The sequence below is a fragment of the Diabrotica virgifera genome, chromosome 6 (assembly GCF_917563875.1).
Source record: "Diabrotica virgifera virgifera chromosome 6, PGI_DIABVI_V3a".
Taxonomy (NCBI): Eukaryota; Metazoa; Arthropoda; class Insecta; order Coleoptera; family Chrysomelidae; genus Diabrotica; species Diabrotica virgifera.
Genome location: NC_065448.1, coordinates 175,266,164 through 175,279,623, shown reverse-complemented (window position 1 = coordinate 175,279,623; position 13,460 = coordinate 175,266,164). Strand labels below are relative to the sequence as shown.

Here is a 13,460-nt window from a genome sequence, read left to right as displayed (position 1 = left end):
TATAAACAATAGGATCATAATTTTCAAACCATCCCCTTTTTATTTTTGTCCTCTTTCTCTACACCAATTTTTATATCTTTAAAATGCTCATAGCATATAGTATTATAATAAAAACTATCAATAATACGTGTGAAAATTGCCAAAAATAGCAAAATTTCAATCAAAAATTAGGTTGGAGAAAATGTAACCATCAAAGTTCCAAATCGGTATACGTTAAAAAAATGCATTTTCTCGGCTTCCCATGGAGCAATTTCCTTCATTCTTTTTTTGTTCCCTAATAACTCGAGTAGAGCCATCGAACTAACGCATTATTAAATGTAAAACTTGCTTTTGTTTTGTTATAATAGATTAGTTTATTTATAAGAACAGAAAACTATATATTTTCTCCAGTTGTAGGTTTTTTTTAGATAAACTTACTACAAGTGTACCTTTTAAAGTTAAAAACATAAATATTCTCATTTGAAAGCTGCATAATTATTTAAACAATTTTTATTTAAACAAATTAAAATTTTGTGTTATAATAAATAAATAAATTTATTATAACAAAACAAAAGCAAGTTTGACATTTAGTAATGCGTTAGTTCGATGGCTCTACTCGAGTTACTTGGGAACAAAAAAAGAATGAAGGAAATTGCTCCATGTGAAGCCGAGAAAATGAATTTTTTTAACGTATACCGATTTTGAACTTTGAGGGTTACATTTTCTCCAACCTAATTTTTGATTGGAATTTTGCAATTTTTATATAGATAGTTTTTATTATAATAATATATGTTATGAGTATTTTAAGGATATGAAAATTGGTGTGGAGAAAGAGGACAAAAATAAAAAGGTGACAGTTTAAAAATTATGATCCTATTGTTGATATCTTTGCCGTAAATTCCGGTCAACTTTGACCGGTTGTATCTCAGGAACTACTCATCATAATTAAACATTTTTTCTTTTAAAAGAAGCATCCCGCCGCTGTTTTTCGAATACCGTTTTTACAATTTAATTTAGTTTAATATTTCCCGAGATATTCTATTTGTTTATAAGCCAAAAAATTCTTTATAATTTTAAAATATTCCTGAGGCCGCTTAAATAGTCCAATTTTAATTATGTAAAGTACATTAGATAGGTATAGTGTCTTTTTATGAAGGAATCATAGTTATTCTTATGCATCATAATTATTGTCGTTATTATAGCGACCGTAAATTTTTAATTAACAATTCAATTGTTGCTAAACTGTTCATTTAATTTCCATCGGCTTCTGGAATTATAATCTATACGAAAAGAGCTTTTACATTACCAAGTTATTTAATTATTGATTAACAAGTACTTATCTAAAAGTTTAGTTGAAAATTAAAGATTTTGTTGGAAAAACCCTCTTTTTGCGGGGAAAGTTTTCGTCAAAGTAAATCTAAAAAAAATCTTCTCTATGCAGAATTTAATTGCGGTGAATTTTTATTTAAATGTTTTTGGTGTAAAGTTAAAATCTTTGGAGTTATAGAGCAAAAATTGAAAAAAAAAACACGATTTTCGGGCGCCATTTTGTTTATAAAAAAAGTAGCACACTATCTGCGGACTTTGCATACCTATATTATTAATATATACAATCATAAGATTCGATTCCAACAATAAAATTGCTGGTAAATAACTTTTCCCATAAATGGCCCATTCTCCGATAATCAGCCCAGACTAACAGAACAATGTTTGCGAAGTAACAAGGAAAATGGCCCAAAATCGCTGCTAGTGGCGAAATTTGAAAAATCATATTTTGGAAACTATAAATCATAGAGACTTCTACCAAACGTCATTTTAAAGAGGAACGATGGAAGTTTTTTTTCTGTGAAGCAATGCCTATACAAGCAATCCCGGTGGAAAAAAAGTTATGTGACAAAAAATAAAATTTCTATCTTTCGTGTTTTTTTCTTGCTTTTCCTTTGAATATATTTTTGTAAAAAAATATTTTTACTTTAAAATGTGATATTTCGATAGTAAATTTAACCTGGAACAGTTTTCCTGTAGACGTGTTTGTACCAAAAGTGCATAGAACTCACCCTGATTTGCCCTGTGCCTAGGGACTAATTCACCCCTTTCTCAAAAACGCACCCATTTAAATGGTAGCACTCCGCGGTTTTTTTATATGTAGAGGTCCATTGACTATAAGAAGCAATAAAACCCCGTTAACGTTGTAGTTCCTTTCTAAAATACATAATCAATAGCATATTCGGCTCTAACGCCTGGACGCTGAAACAATCGAAAAGTTAGAGATACGCCGGTGCTATTGTAGAATGCTGAGTATATCGTGGATAGGCATTCTTACCAATACTATAAGTCCTTAGCAGCGTTAATAAAAATGAGGAAGTCGTTGAAACTATCTAAAGACGAAAAATTTAATATTTTGGACATGTCATGAGAAGATCAAGAGACATACTGCTACAGTTGTTGATGATTGTGGAAGGTAAAATTGACGATAAAGAGATAGCGGAAGAAGGCGAACCTTTTGGTTGCAAAATTCGAGAGAATGGTTTATCTTTAGCTCCATTTAACTTTTTAGAGCTACCATAAATGAAGTGAAAATTGCCATGCTGATATCAATCCTTCGATAGGTGACGGAACTTTAAGAAGAAGAATAAAATGTTTTACAAGACTACAGAGAATAGGTTTCATATTTAAATCTAACAAACTACGTAAGAAAGACAGATTTCGAGACCATTTTAAAAAATTTTCCTTGTGGATTTCTAACTGTGATCAGTGAGGGATACCTTTTTATTTCCTTCAAATATTCCAGATCTTGTATGCTGATAATTATAAGTAATTAAATGGAAAATCTCGACGTAATATATCCAACTATGTATGTAAACGGTTGGTTATACAACAACAGGATTTCAGCCATTCCGCAGGAATGGTTGAAATCCTGTTGACGATCCTTACCAGAAATTGCCGATTTCTGGTAATGGATCCCGCGTACCAAAAAAAGTTAATTAATAGCTGAAAATTTGTTAATAGCTTAACACGTTAAGCTCCAGCATGGATTTTTTTTGTGAGATCTGTGGACCAGCAATTAATTTCAATACGGCTGTGACAGACACGGTAAGTTCACGCGGTCCGCCAAGATCACAGCACCGTGAGACTGATGCTGCCTCACGCGAGGCTTAACGTGTTAAATGTGTCTAGTCGGACAAACTTTAATGTACCGGAACACTGGAACAGGGCAAGTTTTAATTGTGGAACAGTTTAAAAATTTGGAACGTCAAATTACGAAAACGTCCCATGTATTTTGTCGGACAGAACATCCAATTGATTTGTTACCCTTTCATTAAACTCTCATGCAAAAATCAGACTGCCATTACTAGCCAACACGATTCCTGTCATTTGACATGTTCTTCGTGTTCCACTCATTAAATGCCCAGTTGGTGATACACACCAATCTGATTCTTGCATGAGTTTAATGAAATGGTACCAAATCAATTGGAAGTTCTGTCCGACAAAATACATGGAACGTTGTCGTAGTCTGACGTTCCAAATTTTTAACCTGTTCCACAATTAAAACTTCCCCTGTTCCTGTGTTCCCATACATCAAAGTTTGTCCGACTAGACACCCTAAGCCCTAAGCTATTAATAAATTTTCAGCTTGCTATTAATCAACTTTTTTTGGTACGCGGGATCCAGGTATACAGGGTGAGGCAGATAACTGGCCTATTAGAAATATCTCGAGAACTAAAGGCAACAGAATCATGAAAATTGGAATACAGGGGTTTTGAAGGATGATCTATTAAATAAAAATATTTTCATCTCTTTGCAACTTCCGGTTATACCGGAAGTTGCTTATAACTTCCTTTTTTTAAATGGGACACCCTGTATATTTTTACATTTTTGTAATCTCTTCGATATCTTCTTTCTTAAAATATGAGGATTTGTAATGTTATACAGGGTATTTTAAAAGATAATTACGTTTTTTTATTAATTTCGTAGCAATATTCACACCCTGTAGAATTGTAGTAGTTTGACAACTAAAACTCTACTTACGTTCAAATGATTTTTAATATAGTCAACTATTGTTAAGAATCATTAGTATAGCTAAATTTTTAATTTTAGTATACAGGGTTGGTCGAAACTCGGAATGAGTATTTTCTGAGTTTTCTTAAATGGAACACGCTGTATTTTAGTATTGTAATGAAATGATATTTTATGGTACTTTTTTATTTCCTAAGCATTCCCTATACCTAACTGCTTTAATTTGTGCTTAATTGTTAGTCGCACCAGGTATTTTGATAGCTAAACCATTATTGGTAATTTGAAGGATCAGTCTGGATTTATTTCAGAAAAATTATTTGTGATTGAATATTTTCACGGCCAACCTAATAAAATTTTACGTATTTTTTGTTGCAATTAATGTTTAGCTTGAATCACCAATAACTCACAAATTAAAGCAGTTAGGTATAGGAAATACTTATAAAATAAAAAAGTACTATGAAATATCATTTCATTACAATACTAAAATACAGGGTGTTCTATTTAAGAAAACTCAGAAAATATTCATTTTGAGTTTCGACCAACCCTGTATACTAAAATTTCAAAATTAGCTATACTAATGATTCTTAACAATAATAGACTATATTAAAATTCACTTGAACGTAAGCAGAGTTTTTAATGTCAAACTATTACAATTCTACAGGGTGTGAATGTTGCTACGAAATTAATAAAAAAACGTAAATATCTTTTAAAATACCCTGTATAATATTACAAAATCCCATATTTCAAGAAAGAAGATATTGAGGAGAATCCAAAAATGTAGAAATATACAGGGTGTCCCATTTAAAAAAACTAAGTTATAAGCAACTTCCGGTATAACCGGAAGTTGCAAAGAGATGAAAATATTTTCATTTAATAGATCATCCCTCAAAACCCCTGTATTCCAATTTTCATGATTCTGTTGCCTTTAGTTCTCGAGATATTTCTAATAGGCCAGTTATCTGCCTCACCCTATATGTCTGTATGTAGGATGTAGGTACCTATTTAAAATATTATTTCATGAAAATATTTTTTTCAAATTAATTAGCTTGTTTTTCAATATTTGAATTTTATTTTTAGCTAAACATAAATTTTACCTATTGATGGTTTATTTAAAGATTATAAATATGCAATGTTTGAAGGAAGATTCTATTAATAGAAAAAATATGTGTATTAAATTATTAAATATTTACATGATATTAAGCGGTTTTAGTAAAAATGCTGCTAATATTATTTAAAGTAAGATTTGCAAGTACTAAACAGCTCTAAGGCAATTTGGCCTCTAGATGCCATTGTTATTTTTCTCCAAAGCTGTCTGTTGTTATAACCGGTGATACGACATCCAATGGGCTTGTTGTAAATTTTCTGACTGATTCAAACAAAATGGAATCGATTCCTTATATTATAATATGAAACAAAATATTTAATTTTTTTTGAACGAATGGCCGATAAGTTATTATCAACAACTGATTGCAAAATTATAGAAAAAATGAATTTATATTCAGCGCGAGAGTCTGATGAAGGTATGGGAGCCTAAAATGCGTGAAATGACGTCATAACACTTGATTATCAATTTGAACAAATCAGGTTGCAGTTTTAGGGTAAAAACAGAACAAGTGGGTCGCGGTGGAGGTGGAGATCGCGGTCGATATCCATGTAAAACAAACACATTGTAGTGAATGGAAGAGAACAGAGCAGGTAAGTCACGGTGGAGGTTTAGCACGATGCCATCCAGGAGGTTTACATCGATGCTTTTGAAAATAAAATGAGTTTGTTTTACATGGATGTCTACTGCGCGGTCTACAATGATGCTTCCCTGTGATTGGTCCGTTCGAAGCCAAGTTGTCATTACCTGCTCTATCTGAGTTGATACTTTTTATATAATCCCTTTTTTGTAATCAGTTTATTTTTGAATTTCTAAAGTAATTGAATTCAGTAAATTTTTGAAATATGAAGGAGGATCTGATTATTAACAGCTGACATTTCATCACTATCATCACTTGACTGACACAACATCGCAAAAGCACAGTCTTTTTGTCATTCAAATTTCATTAAACTACTTCACTTGACAGTGGCTCTAGCTCGACTTACAACGCAGGTGACCTCCTTGCTATGTGCTGTCGACATCGACCGTGACTTAACTAGTAGCATCCACCGCGACCTACACCTCCACCTCGACCCACTTGTTCTGTTCTTACCCTTAGCATTTCATAGCACTGTCCCCTCATTACGTGTCCCAGATATTGTAACTTTCTTATTTTTATTGTGTTTATTATTTCGTATTCCTTGCTCATTTCTCGCAATACCTCTGTGTTTGTTCCATCCTATTGGCGATGTTAAGTCACAATGACGACTTATCGTGGATTTCGGCAGAACTAAAATTGAGGATGTTTTTCTTTTTATTGGCCTGCTATAATGAGGGTTTTAATGTCAAATCATTGTTAAAATCGTTGTCAGTATTTTAGAAAATCAATAAAGTGAAAAAGTTAGTATAAGTCCCATCGATTAATCTATCAGCATCAGTAGAATCAAAAGAATGTGTTTGTCCTAAATTTACTCCAAATATTCTGCCACACAACACACACATAAGAACACTTTTAATAAATCGTTTGTAAGCTTTTAATTTAATCTTTTGTATTAAAATTTATTAAGTATATTGATTTTCGAAAATACTGACAACGATTTTAACGACGATTTGACATTAGAAACCCTCATTATAGCAGGCCAATAAAAAGAAAAACACCCTCAATTTTAGTAGTATCCATCCTTCATATTGTAGTATCGAAAACAAGTAACATTTCAAAGCTCTTTCATTTTGTAACTTCAAAGGGCTATAACTTTTTTATGTGTACATTAATTTGTACTATGGTTTGTTTTTAAACCAGGAGGAGTGATTCAAATTTACCGCGCTGTAATGCTTGTTTGTAATTGGTCCAACCGCAGACAAGAGTACTCCACCCTTATAAAATTTTGACACTAATGACATTTATCAAATTTTGACAGTTTGGCATTTCATAGGTTAATTAAGTTATTTGCAGTTAAAAAGCAGTTGTTTTTAGAACTCTTTAGTGACGTAAGATGTACACATGGCGTTTATAGACCTTAGGAAGGCATACGACACCGTGCCAAGGAAAGAACTGTACAAAGCAATGACTAAAATAGGGATACCACCTAACCTAACAGAAGCAATCAAAAACATGTACAGTGGAAATGAAGTAAATATAAAAATCGGAAACAAGGTAGTTGCTAACTTCAAAACAACAAAAGGATTACTACAGGGATGCCCAACGTCACCGACTCTATTTAAAATATTTTTAGAACACGCACTAACAACTTGGAAGACAAAGTGTAGGGGTATGGGAATACCGATAAGGGACGATTATCTCTACACATTGTGTTTTGCAGACGATCAGGTGGTGATGGCTCAAGATGAAGAGGATATCAGTTACATGGTAAGAAAACTAAAAGAGGAATACAAAAAGGTGGGCCTGGAAATAAATATGAAGAAAACGGAATACTTAGTAATATCGGAAGAAGACGTAAAAAACTTAGAAGTAGAAGAACAAGTTGAAATAAAAGGAACGAAGAATTTTAAATATTTGGGCTTTATAATGTCGAAAAGCGGAACAACAGAAGCAGAAATAAAAAGTAGATTGGGACAAACAAGATCTTGCATCAGACAACTCCATAATGTAATCTGGAATAAAAACATCAAGGGAAAAACAAAAAGAATGATATACCAGACAATAGTAAGAAGCATCATGACATATGCCGCAGAAATTTGGGTCATAAACAAAAAAACCCAAAAAAGCATTCTGGCAACCGAAATGGAATACTGGAGAAGATGCTGTGGTCTCACCAGAAGAGACAGAATAACAAATGAGGAGATAAGGAGAAGAATGCAAGTGGAAAAAGATGCCCTGCAATATATAGACGAGAGAAGACTGAAATGGTACGGCCACGTACGCAGAGCAGAAAACACTTGGATAAACAAGGTTGCAGAATGGAGCCCAAGAGGAACGAGAAGAAGAGGACGACCTAGAAGATCTTGGAAAAATGAAGTCGACGAAGCCATGTCTAAGAAAGGATTGAATCCAAAAAAGAAGATGTATTTGGCGATTTTTCTAGTGACTTTCTTGGGTATGAATCTGTCTTTTTAGTTTACTCCTCCTGGTTAAAAAACAAACTATAGTGTATTTCTATTTGTACTTTTTTTTAGACTGAGGTGGAACGCTCTTAGCTGACTAAAGAAGATGTCCCTAGTACTGTTGGACTCGGACAGGAGAGGAGAACACGCCAGGGCACAGAGACCAGAGTATGGTCCATGTGTCCCGTGTGCTCCCCCATAACCAGCCGCCTACCAATTAAAACCACCCCCTCTTCCGACCCGGAATATCCCTGAACGTGTTCAGTGGATGAACGAAACATGGGGGTATTCCGCGATTTCTATTTGTACTAGGTCCTTCATATTACAGTATCGAAAACACGTAGCATCTCAAAGCTCTTACTCTCAGTTCTAAACTAAGGTCTTTGTTGCATATAATTATTGTTTTCATGTTTACAAGTTTACAAACGCATTTCTTGCTATTTTTATCTTGGCCCTTATTCCTGTTGTTTAATCATTATTGTCTGAAATCCCGGTTTGTTCCCTTGACCCCCCCCCCTAAATTGTTATTGTGGTACCATTAGCTAAACAAAATATCTTTAAAACGTCTTTGCTTCTTAGTACTTTTTAGATTAGCCAGATTTTCGAGATTTTAAGCATTTGTAAAATCCACCACATATTTTTAAATGGTTAAGTAAGATTATAGAGACCTGGTAATATTGTTATGAAAATAATATTCTATAATCTTACTTATCCATTTACAAATATGTGATGGATTTTACAAATGTTTAAAATGTCTCGATAAAAACAGGATGTCTAAGTAATGGTAAGTACCAGAATAATAATTTAATTGAAACGTACACAAAAGTTTGGGGGCTTTAAACACTAGAAGCACCAAGGAGGGTTTAAAAGTATCCACAACATTGTATTACATCCGATTTTCTAAATACCTTTGTTCCTAACAATCTCAAATAATTAGTAGTTGTCAGCGTACTACTGCCCTATTAGATGGCATAATTAGCATTTCTATAATTTAATTCATTTCCTCATACTTTTATAAAAACTTGACAGTGGACTATAAATAATCCCCTTGAATACCTTCAACGCCATCCCAAAATGGAAAGGGACGATATCATTCATGTGTCAAATTAGCAAAGTCTAAAAGAAAAGAGGCCAATAAGTGGGCAAAAACGTTCACAGTTTGTTCAAAATGCAAGTATGTATGCGGTAAGCACAGCAAGAAGTCAAAAATGTTTCTGTATCCTACTATGATGCCAATTCCACTGAAGCCGAAGACTCCGGGTAAATTATAAATTCGTATCTTTAACTGTTCTATTAACGTCTAGGAATAATATAAAAGTGTTATTTTTAAATTAATTTAAATAAAGAAGCACGTTTTTGATTAATTTATGTGTGGACATTTATTAACCCTCCTTGGTCCCCGCTGTTTCTACTAAAAGGTTGGTCCTGCGGGGGTTAAGGGAACAAAATCCCCATAACATTTGTATGGGGTGCACAAATTTCACTTATTATTCTTTTAAAATGTCCCTGCCATAAGAATGCCACACGTCCATTTTCAATAAAAAATCTCTAATAGCTTTCCATATATTGAAAAAAATTGGCTTTTATTTTGTAACTTCAAAGGGCTATAACTTTTTTATGTGCACATTTGTATTAGGGTAAGTCAGGTTCTATCGAACTATTTTTGGTTGCAGAATATGTGGATTAATTTATGACCTGTCTTTTTGTTTCACCCTGCATATCCTATTATTACAAAAATTTTTAATAAAAATTATTTTAAAAAATTTGTTAAGGTGCATTTGTAATTATTTTAAAAATCTAAAAAAAAAAAGCAAAAATGGTAATTCTTCGATTAAGAAATCACGAGCTAATGGTAGGGGAGCCCAAGCGGGGATTTTTGCAGTCAGATTATCATATGAGAAGAAACCTGGTACCCTGTAGATGTACCTCTACCATATATTGGCTCTAAACACAGGGGAGTTCGTTAAGAAAGAACATGTATCCTTAGAAAAACTCGAAATCGTCAGATTAAGATACGGTAAGTTAAGTACATACATGCAAAACAGTGTACATTTAAAAAAATCTGCCGATTTGGGCGTCACAAGGAAATGGGTGAGTCACAAAGTTTCACAAGAAAAAAGCGAATATTTCGAGAAATGAACTATAGATCTAAAAACTAAAAAATACGTGCTCAATATTTGTCAAAAATCTATCGAATGATACCAAAGACGACTCCCTACGGAAAGGGGTGGGGGTAAATTTTAAATTTTAAATACGAATCCCGCGATATTCCTCGAAATGAACATCAGATCGAAAAACTGAAAAATACACTTATTCAATATGTTTGAAAAATCTATCGAATGGCACCAAACACGACCCCCCACGGAGGTGAGGTGGGGGGTTACTTTAAAAATTTTAATAGGAGCCCCCATTTTTTTATTGCAGATTCGGATTCCTTAAAAACGCTTTCAACTCGGCAAACTGGGGCCTCATTATAGACAGAATAGTCGAGAGTGGGGCTCCGGAGTATGTGTCCAACATAATAAAAGACTACCTATCTGAAAGAACCGTATGTATATCCAAGAAAAAGAAGATGAAAATGACCGCGGGTGTACCCCAGGGGTCAGTCCTGGGACCCTCACTGTGGAATATATTATACAGAGTGGGCCAAATAAAAGGAGCCACCCCGATATTTGGCAGTATTTATTAGATTTTAAGAAAATAAAAAAACAGGTCAATTTTTGATCTAAGGGGGACACATTTTTACGATACAAACATCTGTCATTTGTCAACTCCCTCCCTTCCACTTCCCCCACCCCTTATTTTTAAATAGGGAATAGGGGTCGTGTGCTAGCTCATTTGAAAGGTTATTCAATTCTCTATTCAGTAATATCAACATCGAGTTAAAAATGTATACAGGGTGTCCAAGAAAAATTATTTTGAATTAAATTAATTGACACAAAAAGAAGAATGTATGTAATTTATTTAACTCAGAACACATTCTACTGCTGACAGAAAGCAGAAAAAAATGTTTTTTGATAAATAGACACTGCTTTTTGCTTAATTTTAATGTTCAAGCTTCCACCCATCTGCCTCTTGGTAGGTTGAATATTGAATTTAAGCAACAAACAGTATTTATTTATCAAATAAACATTGTTTTCTGTTTTTTATCAGCAGTAGAATGTATTCTGAGTTAAATAAATTACATACATTCTTCTTTTTGTGTCAATTAATTTAATTTAAAATAATTTTTGTTGGACACCCTGTATAAATTTTTATGTCAATGTTGATATTACTGAATAGAGAATTGAATAACCTTTCAAATGAGCTAGCACACGCCCCCTATTCCCTATTTAAAAATAAGGGGTGGGGGAAGTGGAAGGGAGGGAGTTGACAAATGACAGATGTTTGTACCGTAAAAATGTGTCCCCCTTAGATCAAAAATTGACCTGTTTTTTTATTTTCTTAAAATCCAATAAATACTGCCAAATATCGGGGTGGCTCCTTTTATTTGGCCCACTCTGTATAACGGGGTACTAGAAGTAAACACGGAGAGAGGAGTAAGGGCGATTGCATACGCGGACGACCTGGCCTTACTAGTCGAAAATGATTGGGGCATAATAGAAAAAGTAAACCGAACAATAAAAAGAACCGCGGAATGGATAGAAGAAAATGATCTAAAACTAGCAGTAGAGAAAACGGAAGCGATAATCTTGAGGGGACCGAGATATAGAGAAAATATATTATTCCAGTACAAAGACTCTGTAATAAGACCCCAGAAAACAGTTAAATACTTAGGAATAACTTTTGATGACAAAATGAAATTCGGACCACACATAGAAGAGGCATGTCGGAAGGCGGAAGAAAGGACCTCCACACTAAACAAATTAATGCCAAATATAGGGGGTCCTGGATCACAAAAACGAGTAGTAATGTTACAATCAATCATGTCCATCTTACTATACGGGGCCCCAGTGTGGCACGAGGTTCTAGAGATGGCCAAATACAGAGACATGCTTCTTAGAGCACAGAGGAAACCTCTGATCAGGGTGTGCAGCGCGTACAGAACCGTTTCAACCATTGCCTTACAAGTGGTGGCTGGGTCTGTGCCGGTGCACATCCTGGCCAGAGAAAGGGTCCGAATGCATCAGAGGGGCAACGGGGCAATTGGTTCAGGGACACAAGAAAGAAAGAGGAGCTTGGAGATGTGGCAGAGGGAATGGACAACTGAAGTCGGAAAGGCTGCCTGGACGAGATGTCTGATTCCGGATGTAGTGAAGTGGTACGAGTGCCGACATCGTCGCGTCAACTACTACTTCACACAGTTCTTGACGGGACATGGATCGTTCAGGAATTACACCTTCCGTATAAGGAAAACGGTGGATGATCTATGTCCTGAGTGTGGGGTGGTGGATGACGCGCGGCATGTCGTATTCGTGTGCCCTGCATATCGTGCGGGGAGAACTGAGCTGCAGCTGGATCTAGGGTCTCCTCTAGGTGAGCCACAAGAGCTCATGGATAGAATTATCGGAAGCAAGAGGGACTTCGACTTGTTCATTGCTTTTGTCACAAAAACCATGAAGCACAAAGAAGAAAAAGAGAGACGACTACAGGCGGGATGACCCATATTACATATCATATTATTTATTTACAAAAAAAATCGTTTGTGTTGTGGTTGGTAGTCAGCGGGGGAGGACCCTATACACCCTAACCACGCTGACTGCCTATTTAATTTTATCTATTTTACTTTTTAGCTGATTTTATCTGTTCTTTATTATTTTATCGGATTTTATTAATTAATCTATTTAATTTTATTTTTAACTCTTACCGTTCTTTTATTTTCACTTTCTACTTTTTCCTGTTCATGTTCTCTATCTTTTCTTTCTATTCTCTGTTTCTCTTTCTTTTATTTTCTCTTTTTCTCCCTCATATCTTTTATTCTTGTTTCTTTTTCTTATGTTATATTTGTTCGTACCGTTGTGGGGCAGTCAGTGGGGAAGGACCTTTTACATCCGACCTACACAGACTGTCCCATCTTAATATCAGAGTGAGTGACTGAATGGGTGGGTGGATGAGAAGGCGTGCATAGATGAAAGCATGAATGATTGGAGTTGCTCGTAGCTGTCAACTGGCATTCTTTGGTTGGTTCCATCTTGGTTTGGGTAGCGTCCTGGCTGCCCCACTACCCCGCGCGCGGCGACCGGTCTGGTGCGGGGCGCGGGGGCGGGGGGCGGCCAGGCGGCCGGCTAATCCGTGGAATACATGCTGGGAGTGCCGGAGGGGAGCTATGAGTAAGGTCGACGGGTCAGATATGCTCGCTAAGAGCGGTTCCGGACCCGCC

The 13,460-nt window shown here is 35.0% G+C and overlaps 1 protein-coding gene across 3 annotated transcripts in view; it reads right to left on the bottom strand.

The window, feature by feature from the left end:
* LOC126886435 (paxillin) overlaps positions 1 to 13,460 on the bottom strand; it is a 312,639-nt gene that overhangs the window by 200,904 nt on the left and 98,275 nt on the right. The window lies entirely within an intron of this gene.